Genomic DNA, 19,161 nt, shown 5'->3' with positions numbered 1-19,161 from the left:
TCATGACCTCAGGCAAAGTCCTAAGGGCTTGTTCCCTCACCAAAAGGTCTGTCAGCCCTTCAGAAGTGGTGAGCTGACACCCACTCACCCACCTATGAAAATAAGTGCTTAATTCAGCAATATATTCACACACACTTTCATCTGCCTTCGCCTATGCTCACAAAACTGTTTTTGTATAATCTTCAGGTGTTAACTTAAAATGCTCTAATAAACATTTCTTTACTGTGTTATAATTTAAGCAGTCAGTATCAGACAATTTAGATTGCCAGGAAAGAGCACTACAGAAGCGATGTTTGCTCTGAAAGTGTTGATGGAGAAATACAGAGAAGGTCAGAAGGAGTTGCATTGTGTCTTTGTGGACTTAGAAAAAGCATATGACAGGGTGCCTTGAGAGGAGTTGTGTTATTGTATGAGGAAGTCGGAAGTGTCAAAGAAGTACATAAGAATGGTACAGGATATGTACAAGGGTAGTGTGAGAGCAGTGAGGTCTGCGGTGGGAGTGACGGATGCATTTAAGGTGGAGGTGGGATTACAAGGATCAGCTCTGAGCCCTTTCTTATTTGCAATGGTGATGGACAGGTTGGCAGACAAGATCAGACAGGAGTCCCCGTGGACTATGATGTTTTCAGATGACATTGTGGTCTGTAGTGAGAGTAGGGAACAGGTGGAGGAGACCCTGGAGAGGTGGAGATATGCTCTAGAGAGAAGAGGAATGAAGGTCAGCAGGACTAAGACAGAATATATGTGTGTGAATGAGAGGAAGGATAGAGGAATGGTGAGGATGCAGGGGAGTAGAGGTGGTGAAGGTGGATGAGTTTAAATACTTGGAATCAACAGTTAGGAGTAATGATGAGTGTGGAAGAGAGGTGAAGAAGAGAGTACAGGCAGGATGGAGTGGGTGGAGAAGAGTGTCAGGAGTGATTTGTGACAGACGAGTATTAGTAAGAGTGAAAGGGAAGGTCTACAAGAGGGTAGTGAGACCAGCTATGTTATATGGGTTGGAGACATTGGCATTGACAAAAAGGCAGGAGTCATAGCTGGACATGGCAGACTTAAAGATGTTAAGATTTGCACTGGGTGTGACAAGGGTGGACAGGATTAGGAATAAGTATATTAGAGGGTCAGCCCAGGTTGGAAGGTTTGGAAACAAAGCCAGAGAGGCAAGATTACGTTGGTTTGGACATGTGCTGAGGAGGGATGCAGAGTATAGTGGGAAAAAGATGCTAAGGATGAAGCTGCCAGGTAACAGGAAAAGAGGAAGGCCTAAGATAAGGTTTATGGATGTGGTGAGTGGGGACATGCAGGTGGTTGGTGTCACAGAGCAAGATGCAGAGGGCAGGAAGAAATGGAAACAGATGATCCACTGTGGTGACCCCTAATGGGAGCAGCTGAAAGAAGAAGATCAGACAATTTAGAAACAGCAGTTATAGCTTTACCATGGAGTAAGGGAGTCAGGAACCATACCCAGAGCCCTTGGGTTACATTATACTATTTACATACCCTTTCAGTTTTACATACCCTTTCAAACATATGAATAAAACTATCAAAATTATCACCCTCACTAAATTGTGGAAGAAATTTACTGACCTTTATTGTTTTCTGGGGTTTGATTATTCCCTTCCCCATTATCTCCATGATCCTGTCGGAGAGTCAGCATCTACTTTTCATTTTGCCTCTGCCTGTCATTTTCTTCAGCCTCCAAATGCAGCAATCTCTCCTTTTGTTCAGCTTCCAAATGCAGCAATCTCTTCTTTTCTTCAGAATCCAAATGCCACAGTCTCTCCTTTTCTTCAGCCTCCAGATGATGCACTCTCTCTTTTGATTCTGTTTCCAAACATTTGGCCTCCAGTTCAAGTCTCTTTAACTCCAGATGGATTTTTAAGCCCTCTGTGGAAAGGTTGAACTGTCCATTTTCTGAGAGCTGTGCATCCCGAAGGTCAGTCTGGTTGTCCTCCTGCTTGCTGGTCTGTGATGCAGCTGTGGTTAAGGCTGACATCATTTTTGCTTTAGTCAGGTAGGCATGCACCAATCCTTTGGCTTGGCACATCTCAGACAACTGTCTCCTTGTAAGCTTGTCATAATCCTCTGCTGACATCCTTGCCTGCTCTCCATGACTAACTAAGCCAACACAAACAATAAATAAAACTATTGTGATATGAAACTCAGAATGTCTACCTTGTGGCTGCTTGAGAGTACAAACAACTTTTTTAGTGAGCACTATTTACAGTTTACAGTCTACAGGAATTCAGTATCTACACCACTGAATCCCAATATGTGATGTGGTGATCCCTTCACTGTCAGCCAATAATGTGATAACCCATCACTGGACCAATAATCAAGGAGCCTCAATCCTCACCACTGGCACCACTGGGGGATGTATACAGGGAGGATGACATGAACACACCCAGTATTTTCAGATGAAGCTCTCTGCATCAAGTGCAATTTTCCTTACGAGCACATAGAGACCACAGTCAGTCTGAGGGTGGTTTCTCCCTTTTTCTCTAGATCCCCAATAAGACTCCCCACTGGCACAGCTATAGAGTTGAGATCTCAGCTGAGTGTCCAAGCCGAAACCACCAGCACCCACTGTCCAACCAGTGCTTCGTGTCCTGCCCGAGTAGCTGACACACACCGTCTTTGAGATTTGATTTACACACATACACACCTAGAAAGGGCTGGCTCAGGTTTACTAGCTATGTGCCCGTCTTGCTCAGACTATAAGGTAGTTACTACTGCCACTAGACACTCCTGCCAGATACGCAATATATATTGAGTGAAATTAATATTAATACAAATGGTAGTTTGACCGAGAGCAAGGCTATTAGGAGTGGCCTGCACAGTGTCACCAAATAAATATGCAAATTCTCTCAAAACATAAATCTTTACAAAGATCAGCCACAATGACAGGTTTAGATATATTTAATGATAAATAAAGCAAAACAAGAAAATATGAAGTATATATTCACAGTAACATCAGAGTTCAAATTACAGGAACTATTTAAAATAACACTGAAGGGCAGGCTGAGACAAATAAAGAAAAACACTGTCTAAACTAAGCTTCACTATATTCCTGACTGAATCTAAGAGAATCACTATGCCTTACTTACTTAATAGAGAAAGTCAGATGATGTGGTGAATGGTCATTCTTGTTGTCAGGCCTAAGACAGAATGCAGAATGTTCAGTCTCACTAAGAGACTTCTCAAAGTAATATCTAAAATGTTACTTTTCTAGAATGATATCACTTCTGGTCATCTGACTTCTAGTTCCCATGCAAACCCCCATTGTTGAAAGCTGGCAGGATTTAACACCTACCTATAAAAATACACACACAAGGGCTTTTGCTCAGATCTCAGCAGATGCTGAAAGTCATAAAAAAGTATCATGCCTCCATTCTTCCAGAGTAATAATTAGTTCACCTCAAAGACAATGCAGAGAGCTTCGTAATACAGATGTTGTGTCTCTGGCGGCATTGAAACCTGTGATATAGCATCTTTATGGCCTAGCCCGTAAAGTGATTTAATTTCAAATATATTTTAAAGTTTGCTGGACTGAGGTTAACCTCCTGTATGCCAGTTTCCTCTGTTAAAACATACACATTTAAACAGTTAGAATAGTATATGTACATTTCTGTTCTCTCCAGTAAGGCACACAGTGGATACATTTCAAACACAAGCACTTTATAAAAATCTTTTTCAACACAAACATCTTACAAATCAGTTTAATATACAATTCATACATTTCTAATACATTTGTAACTCAAGCATCTTGTATAAATCATTTTGATATTCACAAATGACATATAATTATTTACAAAATTCCAGCTAGCTGTGCTGGCAGTACCTCCTATCGTCACAACTTACATTTTAATTGTACACTCGTTACGCATTACATTTGCATCATATTGCTTAAATTAAATGCCTACATTTTTACAGCTTTTACTGCATTTCTGGATTTGGTCATGGCTGAGAATCAGTCCACCCACCCAGTTAAATCAACAACATAAAACCATGCCCTGTAATGAACTCTTTCATTTAACATTTTTGGAGATGCCAAAAAAGCATCAATGGAAGAAAATGTCTTTCTACTTAATTTATCCACTTTTAAAAAGTAGTTCAGAATTATTCAATCTCCACCTTACTCCTACTTCATGCAAAACCCCATGGCTCCTAAGACACACTCAATACATACCCTGAAATTGTTTCAAAGTCATTAAACATGCCATAATCACAGAGTAAAAGACATTAGCCTTAGGATCTGTATTAGAGATGAAAACATCTTAAAAAACAGTACAATGCTTTAATAGTAGAATTTTCAAATGTACTGACTTTGCTAATGCATAAACAATACAGCTAAACAGAATTAGTTGTACTTTTATAAAGAAATGTGCATTTTCTTTGTACCATGCTTATTTTTATAAATATTCAGAATTGTATTTTCCATAACTCTGCCAAAACAGAGGGTGAATATCTACTTGAGAATCAAAGGACAATGGGTTCAAGAACAGGATTAGCAGTGCAGAGGCTGAAGTTTGGCCAGCTGCTTGCTTTTGTTGAAGGTGGGTTGGCACTGTTTGGGGAAGTCCTCAGATGGAGACTGGAGACCAAAACTTATGACATTTGCTTGCACATGAATAGGACTAATAGCAAAAGGAAAAAAAAGGAGGCAAGACCTCTATGTACCTAGTGCTTCCTCTAAATTCCTGTGCTGACACCTATTTTGCTTGAATGCCAACAACTCACCTGGTTGTCGTGCATAGATAGAACAGAACCAGGGACACTGGCAATGTTTCCTTTTTTTTTAAATGGTATATTATATACATATGCTATCCCACATATCACAGAATGTCAGTAATTTTGCATCATATTTTGCCTTGCACCTCGATTTTTAACCGTAATCTTCAATTCAATGATTTATCAGAAAGTCTGTCAGTGCCAGAGTTTCATACTTCTTATGGTTCAGAAAATGCAAGTTGATACAAAACCTATTCTATTAACTTTTACAGCAAATTACAGTAATATTTAAATATTTGTTCTTGATTTTTGGCCTTAGCCTGCCACCCCCTCCCCCAAGTATTTTTGGATTTGTCCAGAATTCTTGCACAAAGAACTTGAGAGACAAGGGCACACACACACACACACACACACACACACACACACACACACACACACACACACACACACACACACACACACATTTGTAAATAAAACACATACAATGCATAACATATACGTGCCCACAGAAAGAGTACATAACCACAATCCTTGGAACAGATACGTTTTAAAGATGCAATATCTGAGTTTCTATTATCTTGGAGTATGTGTAGCAGTGGTGAGGAGATGCAGCTGGGACACTGCCCCCCCCCAAAAAAAACTTCATAATTTGCCTTTTTTGTGAAAATTTGTGAGAATCTTTGTAAAGTGGGAAGACGCAAGACTTCTGAATGGGGGCCATATATTTTGTGCGTGCACACACACAAAAGCACACATGAGATATAGTGGTCCTTCACAATGAACACTTGCTCAAAGCAGTGGAATATCTTGCCTTGTGATGACTGTATTGAGGATAGACTCCAAAGCAACAGGACCCTGAGCTGGATTAACCATTTAAAATTAGCCGTATACACTTCTGTTACTCTAGAACCAAAGTTTTTCATATACCCAGACCAAGGCTGTTTGACAAACAGTTCAGAGAAGATGATAAGTTTTTCAACCTTCAGATGTGAGCACACTGCTGTTCTCTAAAATTCATGCATCACTTATCAGGTACCTGAGAAAAAGACTTCCACCTTTCTGCATGCCAAGCATATAGCAGGTGTGATCTGAATTTTTCTGGCGAGGTGGAGCAAAGGAGGAATTAATTACAGGCTAGGGTGGATATTGATTAGCTAAAATGAGAAGTAATCAGAGCCCATTGTACAGCAGCTGTGGACTAGAAATACAAAATCTCAAGGCCACAGCTTCAAAATAAAATGATACAGGACAGATGTATATCAGGAATTCGGTCATCCCCAATGTGCTCTGTGAATGCAGCAAGATGTTCGATAGTCAGATTTAAGTACAATAAACCCAGACGTAAAGGCTACTTTTGCTTGTCCTCAAGTGTCGATTCATATTGCTGCAACACTCTTACTGCCTTGACAAATTTAAGATAGCTTCCTTCTCTATTTTTGTTAAATATTCTGAAGAAACAAAGATACTGGTCCTCCAGTGAGGTAAAGATAATTACCAGTAGAGGCAGTAAGAATGCAGAAACGTTTGAACAGAATCAAAACATAACAGACTAATCATTAAGCTGTTTGTTTACTTGAAAAAGTCTGTGTATATGCTGAGTATGAGACATGTCTACAATGGAGTGACAGTGATATTTTAATATTTAATAACTAGTTAAGTAGCTAATCCTACAAACTTTCCTCATTAGTCATGATTCAGTCCAGAGCAAAGAAAAAAAAAATCACACACTGGATAGTAAAATAATACTTAAGCACCTGGAAAGATAAGTATGCCAGATTACACAAAAAAGTCAAAAACAAGATTAACTAGTATTTCATATTAAGAAGAGAATGTCTCAGACATGTAAATGCGCACATACAGTAAGGCAAGGTGAGAACAGAAAGTAATGGAACCTACTAAACCCCCAAATGATTTAGTGCTTTTTTGCAACATCCAGCCGAATTAAACATCATTAGTGAGCTAATGTAATAGATGGGTACCTCTATAGCTAAAGAAAACATTATGGGCATGGTATAAAGTGAAACAGGGCATTTCATGCTGACTGATAGGCACATGAAGCAATACAAATGGATTCATTTATTTTCATTAAGACAGCATTAATTACCATCTCCCTGGCCCACAGACATAATGTGCCGCAGTATGATCCAGTGCAGATCAAGCAAATGGACATTCCAATCATATGCTCCATTTTTCAATGGGAAAAAAATTCTGGTTAATGGTATACTATAGTTAAAAGCTACAATATCCAGTGTGAGTAGTAACTGAAAGTATAAAAAGTGAGAGTTTTTAATGTTTTATAAAATTATTTAAGGAACAAGGTGAATTAAAGTTTAAAAACAGAAATTATATTGATTTTGGTTATGTTAAATTTGAAACATAAACTTCTGAAATACTAAACAGTCTGCCTAAACCTGGTGTAATTCCATGCTCCTATGCAATATTGATGTACAAGACTGTTGCTCCCAAGGGACCCAAAATTCCAAGACATGGGGGACACTATTGCAGATATGCTTTGCAGACTGCACCTATCAGCTGCACAGAACAAATAGCTTAATACATAAAATATAATTGACAATTTACAGATTAAAACAATTACTGGACTGCTTTTGAAGCAATGCCAAACAGATAATATAACTTAGGGCTACAGACCAGCTGCTGCAATCTAGCTACAGAGTATTAGACTACTGCAGTTTCTAGCTAACAAACAATTTTACTTCATTGGTATTTCTATTGGGGTAATGTACTGTACATTTTCTTTACTTTGTAATAATGCACTTATTGTTTTTTAATTTTCTGGACTGTTTCCTGCAGTTTGATAAGCATAGCTTTTTTTGTTTGTTTTAAGCATTACATTTGTATTGTTTCCTGAAAGGTTTGTGTGTTTGAAGTTTGATTTAGGTGCAGAAAGCTATGTTGGTTGGCACTGCATAATTTGTGCTCTTAAATTTGATTTTTTTTTGCCACTATATCAAATAGAGGAATCACTCAATTTTTTTTGTATTTTATACTCATTTTTATTTTTGTTCCATTGCTGGATATAGACTTTTATGATGTTGTATGCTTCAGTTGTATTTTGGGGGTATTTTATTATTTTATTATTTTAGATTGGCTTTTATTGTAGTTTTCCAGTATAATCTATAGGGAAGTAGATTGAGCTTGTTTGCTTCTTCTATTAGGATGATGCAATCAACTTTTAATATCTGTACTTTTATTTTATTTCACCCTCTTTTGGGGGACTGAGGTAAAGCTATAGCTTAGAAGGGTTCATGTCAAGCTCATTAACAAAGGGAAACACTTCCTCATTCTAGAGTGCTGCGGATATCAAGAGGAGGAAAAGGCCATAATGGTAAACTAAGTGTGCCTCAGATTTTAATAATGGAGCTTTCAAATATACAGAACATTTCCACATTGGAAAGGGAGTGTGTGTGTGTTTTTGCAGGTTAGTGTTGAGTAAGGGCTAGGTAAGGGGGATAGATTTATTGTGTTGCACACCTATACTAATGTATGCAGTGTGTGTCTGGTTGATAGTATTTCAGAAAGTTTTTCTAAGATGGAGTTTGGGTTAGAGGCAGGGTTAGCACACAGACCCTCACAGCCCCTCCTTACCAACACTAATGTACATCTTGGCACTTTTTCAGTACCCAGTAAAGTGAAACTAAATAAAATAAAGAAAAATATATTTTTGAAGCTGCAAATTCATTCTTCTGTTTTTGACATAGTGGATTCAAAAATCATTCATCCAACAGTAAAACATGAAAACAAGTCCTTTTATGAGATGAGCCAATTCAGTTAATGAAAAAGATTCAGCAAAAAAGTTCACAAAAAAAAATTTTGACACACCAATACCACAGAACTAAAAAAACACACAGACACATTCCCAATGGGTTTAAATATATTTTAGAATGTTCTGCGGATGTTAGTCAGCACCAGGGTGGCCAAGATGAGGACAATGCAGTAAGCAGGTTATGTGATATGCATGCTATATTTTAGCAGTTTTATAATGTGGGAACGTATGGGTAAACAGCTTGGGCATGCATTCATACAAGAATCTGCAGGACCATCTGGCATTTAACAGGCACCGTCTCACTTACCTGATCTCTTTTCATTGTACTGTAAGGTTATGTATTGCAGCAGCATTTGACAATGGCTTCTACAATCAGATGTTATTCAAGACAGGATCCAATCCAACAATTCCACCAAGTACAGCTGCAACAGGTGGTATGAAGTGACAGACCACAGCAGGTGGCCAGACATTGCACATCTCCACTGGTTTTTCATACTATCTGTTGTATCTGAAGGCAAGGTTGTGTTGTCCAGAGATACAGCAGAATTCTGCATCTGGCAAAGAGCAATTGCATAATATTGCTAGTAGTAATGGCTCCACACTACAGCAAGATTAATCTGGAATGGAAAATCAACTAAACCAGCTAAATACTATTAGGTTTGCTCAGCCCGTGGGCATGGATAAACAAATAGTGAGCTTGTTAATATCAGGAAGCCTCTGCATATTGGGATTTATGTAGTCCTTTGGCTGCCTTCCCAAGTAGATCACATGCAGCACCACAATGGTTTCAAATATGCATGATGCTGCAAGTAAGGAGCTATGTATGCCAGTGCATGGGACATCTAACTAGGTAGAAGTGAGGGCAGTGTTGTATGTGCTGTATGGTCTAAAACATGTCATTGCCAGCTTGTAGTTTTGAGACAAGTTTTAATCACAGACTGAACAACACAGGTCTGTTTTTTTTTTGTTTGGTGTGGGGGAATCACTGAAGAACCTTACAGCCAGAACATCATTGCATCAGCATGGTGCATCTAATCCTGGTCCACTAGCTATTCTAGCTGCACCGCAATGCAGCCCCAACACATCTGCATTTCAACCCCCTTCTCAAATATAGGCAGTCACACTCCTAGCAGGCATGTGAAGTGGAGGATTCGAGCAGCAGCTCTGTGTGTCATGGTCAGGCTGATCGTAAAGGTCATTGGTAATCACTGTGCACTCTGTGTACAATGCCATGTTAAAAAACTTCAGTTAATTTTGAGCAAGAATGCACATTCTCTGCTGTAGTCTGTTCTTTTAAGGAAAAAAACACAGTGTGCACCTTGTACAAATGATGGGTTTTGCATTTATGAGAGCTGCATGTTCGATTACCAAGGTTTTTGTGTTTATGATGGCTGCATGCAAATATGAGAGTCAAGCATATGAGACATGTCATGGTATGTCATTTCCTACCTGACTTTACAGTGTTGATGCGCCTGGGTATGCTGGGCTCATCATCCTATACACTAATGCTTCTCCTGTGTCTGGCTGGCCTAACATCCTTCTGTACAAAGTTGTTCCAATGAAACATTTTCCTTAATGCTATCTTCATCGTCCTTCACACGTTAGTATATCTGACTGGATTGTTACCATGCCTAGATGTTATACTGTAGCACAGTATACTTACAGGTGACAATCCATTATATTTTCTTGGGATTATTTTGGATGACACTTCCAAGATGTACCCAGAAAAACAATCTGGAGTTTTGCAACATGAACTAAATCAATTATCATCCATGTTAGCCTGTGCACTTTATTATAGACCTTTTCAATTGCATTATGTGGATATTGTACAAGTGTCATCTCCAAGGGCTCAAGAGGATGGAGACTATAACCTTTAATTACAAACAGAGGTGCGCATGCACACATCCGAATACTACTCTCTTTGCACCTGAAAGGTAATTAACTGTTCACTAGCACATTACATGATACCGACACACCTTTGTACCTGGTAAGTAATTACCTGTACACAAGCACATCGTAGAACTAATTACAGACACATATGATGTCCACAGGGAATAGGTCCATCATGGAAAGGTACATATCTCATACACACTTTCTTGGTATTGTGCTGGCAGCTGTTATCAAACTATGTGTACAACCCAAAATGGCTGGGAGAATGCCAGCCCCTGCATCTGATAAACATTGTGGCATCTTCCACGCTTGGTACATTAATCATAATGTGACACTCGGTGGCACCGAGTACTATTAGGAGGTGTACTGTATCATGCAGTCTTTCCATGGCTGCACATCTCTTGGCTAGTATTTATGAGAACTTCAAGCAGTTCCCAGCTTCACTAGCCAGAGGTCAGGAATTTGTCTATTAAAGGAGGTTGAAATCAGAGGCCATCTTTCTTTGCTACCTATTTGGTGTTGGAATGTCCCAAATGCTAGTATATTCAGTGAGATGCATACTTTACTTACATGTTGCATAGGATTCACATATGGTGCAAATATTTTGCACACTGTATATCAGATTCCTTTTGAGCTGGCATCCATCAATCAGTTGTGCTATGATCACAGAGTTGCTCTAGATGCAGTCTTGTTCTGCACCATGTTGGTTCCCATCTGAAGAGACTATCTCGTGCAGTTGTTAGAATGCCTTCAGTCATCAGCACATTGCTGCATTTATCAAAAAAAAAGACATTTTGCCTTTCGTACTTCTTGGTGTTCACAAGTTTTACTTCCACCTTCTAAAAGGGCAGTGCAGCACCACAGCATTTTGAAATCACATATTCAATGCAACTGCAAATGCTTGTGCCCCCCCCCCAAATATTTACATTCTGCAACCACAAGCATGTTTGAAATCAAGTATTCTACAAGCATCTGCAACAATGAAATAGTGTCTTAATCTACATGTAAATTGCTTTGCAATCTAGAGTACAATATAATGTGCCACCTCTCTAAATTGTGCAGACTATTATTGCACATGTGATTTGTTTAGGCACAGTACAGTATTTTAAATACACTTTGCTAGTCATGCAACAACACTTTTGAAGGGTACAGGTGTCCTCTCCCAATTTCCAAATTCAAAACTCAAACCAGGTTCTCAAGGGTGCTTGCAATGAATGACCCAGCACACTCTCCCTTCTAATTTCATCCACAATATAATGATGTTGACATTTAACTCAGACCATCACCGGGAACAGCAGTACTTCACATCATGGTAACATAGAATTGCTTTTAGTTTTGTTGTAATCCCCATTTGTGGTTCCAAGCAAGCATACAATGCATGCTTATTTCTGCTCACTCACCAAGGTTTTCGCATTTATGTGCCTGTCTGATTGTCACTGCTCATCACAAAGTAGTCATAATGTCACTTAACCTTCATAGGTTTATAGGTGTGTACAAGGCTAACGGCCCTGGAGCTTTTACAAACCTAGCCCCAAAAAAAATTGCCCAGGCACCATGCCACCAGATGTTAGTTCACAGTTCTCCTATCCAGCAGGGCAACTGGAATGATCCCTGGAGTGAACTTTGTGTTACCCATCCACTCATCAAGATTTCTCTTGAAGAGGGCTAGCGAGGTGCTCTGCTTGACATGAATGGGAAGCCTATTCCAGAGTATGAGCAGTCTTTGGGAGATGAACCTGTCCCTCCAGCATGTTCTGTTAATTGTGGTAATGAGGTTGTGATCTCTGGACCGTGTAGTACAGGGGGATTGGGATTTCTTTAGGTGTGGCATTTCAAGCAGGGGTCTGACAGGGCTTTGTAAGTCAAGCAGAGATTACCTCTACGTAGATGATAAGAGACTGAGAACAGCTGAAGTTTCTTGAGTCTGTCCATGTGGACATGTGTTTAAGGCCTAGGATCCTTTTTGTGAGGTACTTCTGTAGCCTCTCTGGCTGTTGTAGGTGTCTGGTCAGGTACATGCCAAATGGGGTGCTATATTTGATGACTGGTCTATTGACGGATGAGTAGAGCGGGATGATGACATCTTTCTTCCTGGATATAAAACATTTGGTTATAAAATGTGCCACATAGAAGGACTTTTTGACCACAGTGGCAATGTGGTGGTCAAAGTTGAAGTGGTGTCAACCTGGGTGCCCAGCTCTTTTATGGCCCCTTCAGTGTTCAATGGGCTCCCATCAATATGGTAATTCATGGGAACTGAGTTTTTTCCAAAGGGGATGATAATGCATTTTTTGGCGTTAAGCTTCAGGCCATGGTTCCGACACCAGTCACTGCTGTCAGAGAGGCTATTTTGTAGAATGTCTGCATCACTTGAGGAGTTGATAATGACACCTAGAATGCAGTCATCGGCAAACTTGGTCAGCCAGAGTCCTTCTGTGTTGGCCTGGACTTCTGAGAAGTAGATGCCAAACAGGAGAGGGCCCAGGACCAAGCCCTGTGGGACTCCACTTGTGACTGGTTGACAGTCTGACTTGGAGTCCCCAACATTTTCCTGGCCTATCACTTGCCAAGTCACCTAACCTCCATTTTGTCACTGGGGGCTGGTGAATTTTTTGTTTACTAGTTCACTGAAAATGCAGATTCCTCTGAATGGGTCACTGCAGAAGGGATTTGTATACATCCAGTGCTGCACCAACCCTGGAACTGATTATAATAGCAAAAGGATGTATATAGGGGGTGTGGGTGGGTCAGTTTTCTCACAATAAATTTAAATGCAAAATCCATAACAGTTGCAGAATGAAACTACATTCTACCAGTTTTTAATCTTCCAACCTAAACTGTATGGCCAGCATATTTCATATGCTACAGCTAGAAGAGAGATGATTTATTGTACATATACAGACTTTACCCCACCAGCTGAAATATGAAGCTCCTGTCTTCTCCACGAAACCTATGTCATACCTCTCAACCTCTTGGAGCAAGAAATCTGGACAAAGTCATTAATAATCCCAAAAATAGGGGCACTTTTTAGATATTGCTCTTACAAACTTAGAAAATTGAAAGAATAACAGGTTTTGCATTAGCAAGAATTTTTTGAAGGGTAAGAAGTCTGAAACTCAAATGACTGTCATTTTTTTACTTTAACTGCCAAATATTTGTTAAAAAAACACAATTTTATGAGAAATGGACCACAAATATGAGACAAAAATCTGGACATTCTGCAAAAATCTGTACAGTTGAAAGGTATGACCTACATCACTAGCCTATCAAGGAATGCCAGTGAGATACCCACCCTTGACAGTAACACTGACCTCTACAACATAAAATACTAATCTTATATGGTGACATACAAAGTAGAGGAACATTTCTAGATGTGAGTGTTAGCAACACGAAAAGGGGAAAAATACAAGGAGCTTAAGCTTCTCAATGACATAATTACACTTTGCAGGTTGAAAGTAAAATTATTGAATTCCAGCTACTGTTAAAATAAAGAGTTCTTTACAAGCTCTGAGATTCTATGTGATAGTGGTTGTTCTTTTTCAAATTCAACAGTATCTCTTGAGAGTTAAAAAAAATCTAAATTCAATACCAGTTTTATGAAGTTGAAATTATTACATTTATTAATTAGGAACTGTTAGTTTTTGATTACAATCATTTGTTCCTCAGGCATTTCAGCAGGATAATTAGATCATACTGATAGCGTCAACACATTAATTATATCCACATACAGGGCAGAATCTGCTGTGATTTATTCCCTGTTAAAATTTGACTTCCTCACTAGAAGACAGTAAACAGAAGCCTGGATTATGTCATATTATCAGAGGAGTATTCATTTCCTCTTCAACAGCCCCTTTGTTTCAGATTTATGCAATACTTTTGTTCCAATTATGTATTCCAGTGTCACTCAGTAACAGTACTTGTTCTAACTGCAAACTGTTGTCCTTTGACTGTACTAATGATCCTAAAATAAAGTCTCAGGGATTGACATATGGTTAAATTAGTGGTGATTTGCAGTGACGTCCAGAGGTCATTACCATTTCTGGCCTCTGCAAAACATACAGCATAACCTGATGCTGAAACAGACTACAGGTGAAGTTCTCACCCTCCCTCCATGGTTAAGCAAAAGGGAAAAGGACACTGCAAATGATTGATACAGTGCAGATTCATGAGCATTTGATGTGTCTGTCTAACTGTAAATCTGCACAGCCACATTCATGCCCCCTAATAACTAATCCAGTAATGCTATCCTGCATTTATCACTTCCAATTTTATTTAACATTTGGGGAGGGTATTGGATATGGGTGATCCTGTGTTCCGATGTATACTTGTGGCTGTTACCACATTATCGCCTAGAGCACCTAGGGCATTATTTTTATCTATAATATTTCAGTTAATGTCTTAAATGAATCAGTGTTCATGTCTGTTTATTCATCTGAAGTATAAAAAGTTGACAAATACATATGTATACAGTTTTCCAGCTGATCAGCTTGCATATATCCACTAGGGGCACCTTATCCAAAAGGTGCTTAGGGCACAGTTGTCCTTTAATTCAGAAGTATGTCTCATATAAAATATAAATATGTTTTTAATTGCAGCTACCACCTGATCATTTTAGAATTACTTAATTTTGAGGATCACCCGCAGGGCAACATTTTAACCTGCCCCTAACCACTTTGTCATGGTGCAGTGGTTATGTGAAGAAGTCAAGTTTGTTCACCAAGTTAGCAATCGGCAAGTGTGGCACTCCACACTATAGGAAGGAAACAGAATCCCAAAATCACGTATGCAAAAACTCCTTTAAATGTGTATGAACCTTTTGCACAAATCACAATCTTGTTGGAGAAATTGCCTTTTTCCTGCATTTTCAAGGTATTCCAGTATATTAGCTCTTGACGTTCTGATAGGGAACACTGCTTCAAGTTCTATCCTCCTAACAAATCTACTTTTGACAGCAGGATCATTGTTTCTGAAAATACTTACCATGGGAGCAGTCAAAAAAAGCAAAGTTAATGCCATGCAAGAATCCCAAATTAATTTTTAAATGCAGACTTACACCCTTTGACTTTTTTTCAGGTAAGTCTGTCTTTATTCTAAGAAATACATTTGCCAGGTGAAAGGAATTTATTTATAAAGACCATTCAGTTCAATCCAAACAAGTTAACGTAGGGAGACAGAAGTTACAGCCCACTATAGCACCAGTGTTTCATGACAAGTACAGACGAAATGACTAGTCTAATATGCCATCAATTGTATGCGCACAGCCTCAACTAGTTTTGATAGGGGTGCAAAGATAATATTCCATAATGATATTTCATACTGAGCAATGAACAAAAAAAAGGAAAATAAAAGATAAAAGATCAGCTCAGAAAATGTGAGCTACCCACGTAACCTACTGAAGGTAATTACTACCCACTAATTCTCTATGCTAAGAAAGAAAATCATACACGTCATGGGGTGTACCTAAGTGTGGATTTGTAAAGTATGAGCCCCATTTAAAGACCATAGCAGCAAACATTTTTCTGACATAATATGCACTGCTTTTTTGTTTTTTTTTTCAATGTGGGGGGGATTTGTTATATGGAAGTAGTAATGGCAAGGTAAACCCTTCAAACGGCCCCAGTTAAACACCATTAGAGGAAGGTCCCCTAATAAAACTTGGGCATCTGGTTTAATGAAGTATCAATCAGGCACTCATCGTCTAGGTATGCTTAAATGAAAAAATGTCAGCGGAAAATACTAACTTGAGATCCTCGCAGGGTAGGTTTTATTTCCACAGTGGAGGCTTCTTGACTTGGAATTCTGAAAAAGGAGTTTCTGTAACTGTCTCTCTGCAAATCATGTTTTGTAATTCATCAGGCTCCCTTTGGCATCTTCTGTGAGAAATTAACACTTTGCCTTGTAGGGCTGTTGTAGTCATGGACTTTTGTCAGGATTTATAATGCATTTATTATCTGCATTCTGTGTAACGACTAGTCAGCCTTGGTCACAGAAATGATTCTCATCAACTGCATATAAACACATTCATCAATATTGACTGGATTCCTTAATTAATGTGCACATTCACTGCTGAAGGATACTAAAAGAGAAGAGGAAATGTGTAGTCTCCCAAAGGTATTTCCTTAATCTTCTACAAGGGTCATCTTATGTTCAAAGGTATCCTAACTAATAAGCAGCCTTCTCATCAAGAGAGGTACAGTAACTACAGTCAGAAATGCAAATGGAGAGGCCTTATGGAAAGGCTTAGAATCAGTATTTGTCTCATACTTAAAATCAATCGCCTGATAGGCTGCAGAGTCTTAAATCCTTAGCAAGATCCCAAACAGGAAGTAAACATAGGAGTAGTTTTAACATTTTTTTTGCTTAGTCTTCATCTTTATAATCCATGGATTCCAGGACATTAACAGGCTTTCCTACCCTTGGCAAAGTTATCTTAATTATATTTTCTCAGTGTGATACTTCTCTTTCTTGTTTTACACAGGATATCAGTGCCATTGTTGGTTCTGAGTGTGTACCAGCAGCAATTTCAAAGTTTTATGTTTTTGTTGTATAGTAGCAAAAAGCCTCCAAAAGGGAAGGTACAGGAGGAGATTGCTCACATACAAAAGGATGCTTTATTGGTTTAGCTCATCTGGTTACCTAAACACACAAGTAGCCTAATGATTAGCTGTACACAGGTGAGTCCTGAATAAGTCTCTCTCTCTTTTTTATATATATATATATATATATATATATATATATATATATATATATATATATATATATATATATTTTTTATATATATATGGATCTAGGACGTTTGCTCGAGTGAGCAAATGACCGAAACCCAAACTGCTGGGCATACTTACACAAAAGTGCTTTTCACCGAAGAAGCACTTTCACATAAGTATGCCTGTTGCCGAGGCTGTACTACGGTGTGGGTAAGGGAAATTTCCCTTTTCCCCACTGTAGTGCAGTCTCAGAGGGAAAATATTAAATAAGGGGGATGTGGGGGGTAGTGTTTTATTTATTTTTTTGTAACACGCTTTAACGAAAGCACTTTTTTGATAAAAGTGCTTTCGTTAAAGTGCATTCATTTATTATGGATTCGGACGAATGTCCTAGATCCATATATATATATATATATATATATATATATATATATATATATATATATATATATATATAGCTCATTACTTCTGTCAGCTTCTACTAATGATTTTCATTAAGGAATCTCATCTGGATTCTGACTGGACCAAAGTCTAGAAGTAAGCATCAATAAAACATCTGTTAGATTATATACACATGCTGAGTTATGATTTCTCCTTCGATCTTGATGTTTTTAAAATATAAAACTTGGTTAATCTGATTGTTGCCCTTAATCACAGGCAGCTTTGTTAAAATCCATTAGTATCCTTCTACCCCAAACTGCAGACAGCATAGGATATTAAAGCTTTGATAAAGTAGGGCACATCATAGCATCAATAGCATTTTTTTAATAGTTTTGGATGCATGGATACCAGTCATGAGGCATAGGCTGAGACAGAGAAGCTGCCATAAGAGCAAAATTATATCAAATTGAGTTTTACTCAAATATCATGAAGCAATGAAATCATTACTAGAACACTGGTATTAAAATGAACACACAGCTATACCCCATATACAGTTTGAATGAGCAAATACCTGTTGGAATTAATACAAACCCAAATTATCCAGAGTAACCAAAATAGTGTTATACTAACATGCGCTTACATACCGACATGAAAGCAGTCATCTTTTTGCTTAAAAAAAACAACTGAGAAGTATTGTGCAGGACAATAAGTATTGCAAAGCTACTTGAGTAAAAGGTGTATCAGCTTGAAGTGTTACAATTCATTTACAATCTTGGACCTGACGCTTTGAACTTTCTGAAAACAACCAACAATGCCAACATATATACGCAGTTTAGATGTTTTGATACAGTATAGTCTCCAATTAAATAGCTTAAATCATAAGTTGGAAATATAAAGAAAAAACACAAGATGAAACTTGTCCTACCCTCTCCTCCCCGTATACCAGGTTAAATAATGAACTGCTGATTTACAGCTTTGGAAAATTTCACAGCATATCAAACACCAATTAATAATTGATATGCAATACTGCAACACACTAGATTAGAGGGCTGGGACCCTACTTCAAGGTAGGAAATCCAAGCCATATAAATTACATTGCAACAAAAAGCTGAACATGTGTGATGTTCTGATGAAGTCCCTATGAGCAAAACGGCCAAAAGTGCATTGAGGTTTTGTGGGATGTGTTCAACAACTCAAAGTCAAAGTGAACTTTATAGTCATTTAGACTCCGCAAGGGTAACCTAAACTAAACTGCATGCATCAGGCTCAATACTGAGATGACAATTACACACATAGAAATCACATATAGCACATGCAACATACATGACATTAACTTTGTCAGACTGTTATTTTACTACATACTGCTATAAATGACTATGTCATTTAGTCATTACTTCTGTGTGGTGACATGCGTGAATGGGCGTTCCTTCATTGAAGGTTGTGCGTTAGGCCCGGCAAGCCAGCACGTCAAAATCTACTGCCAATCATTAGTGGACCGGAGTTCCGCTGTGGCGACCCCTAACCAGGAAAAGCCGAAAGAAACAAACAAACTGCTATAAATGACTATGTCTACAGTTTTTTAAAAGCTGAGTGATTATTGCACATTTATTTATTGCATACTTATTATCATACATGTTAGAATAACTAGCAGATAAATATTACATTTGA

The sequence above is a fragment of the Protopterus annectens genome, chromosome 8.part0 (genome assembly GCF_019279795.1).
Source record: "Protopterus annectens isolate FY-2018-M chromosome 8.part0, PAN1.0, whole genome shotgun sequence".
NCBI classification, from domain to species: Eukaryota; Metazoa; Chordata; order Ceratodontiformes; family Protopteridae; genus Protopterus; species Protopterus annectens.
Note: the sequence above shows the minus strand (reverse complement) of the source record.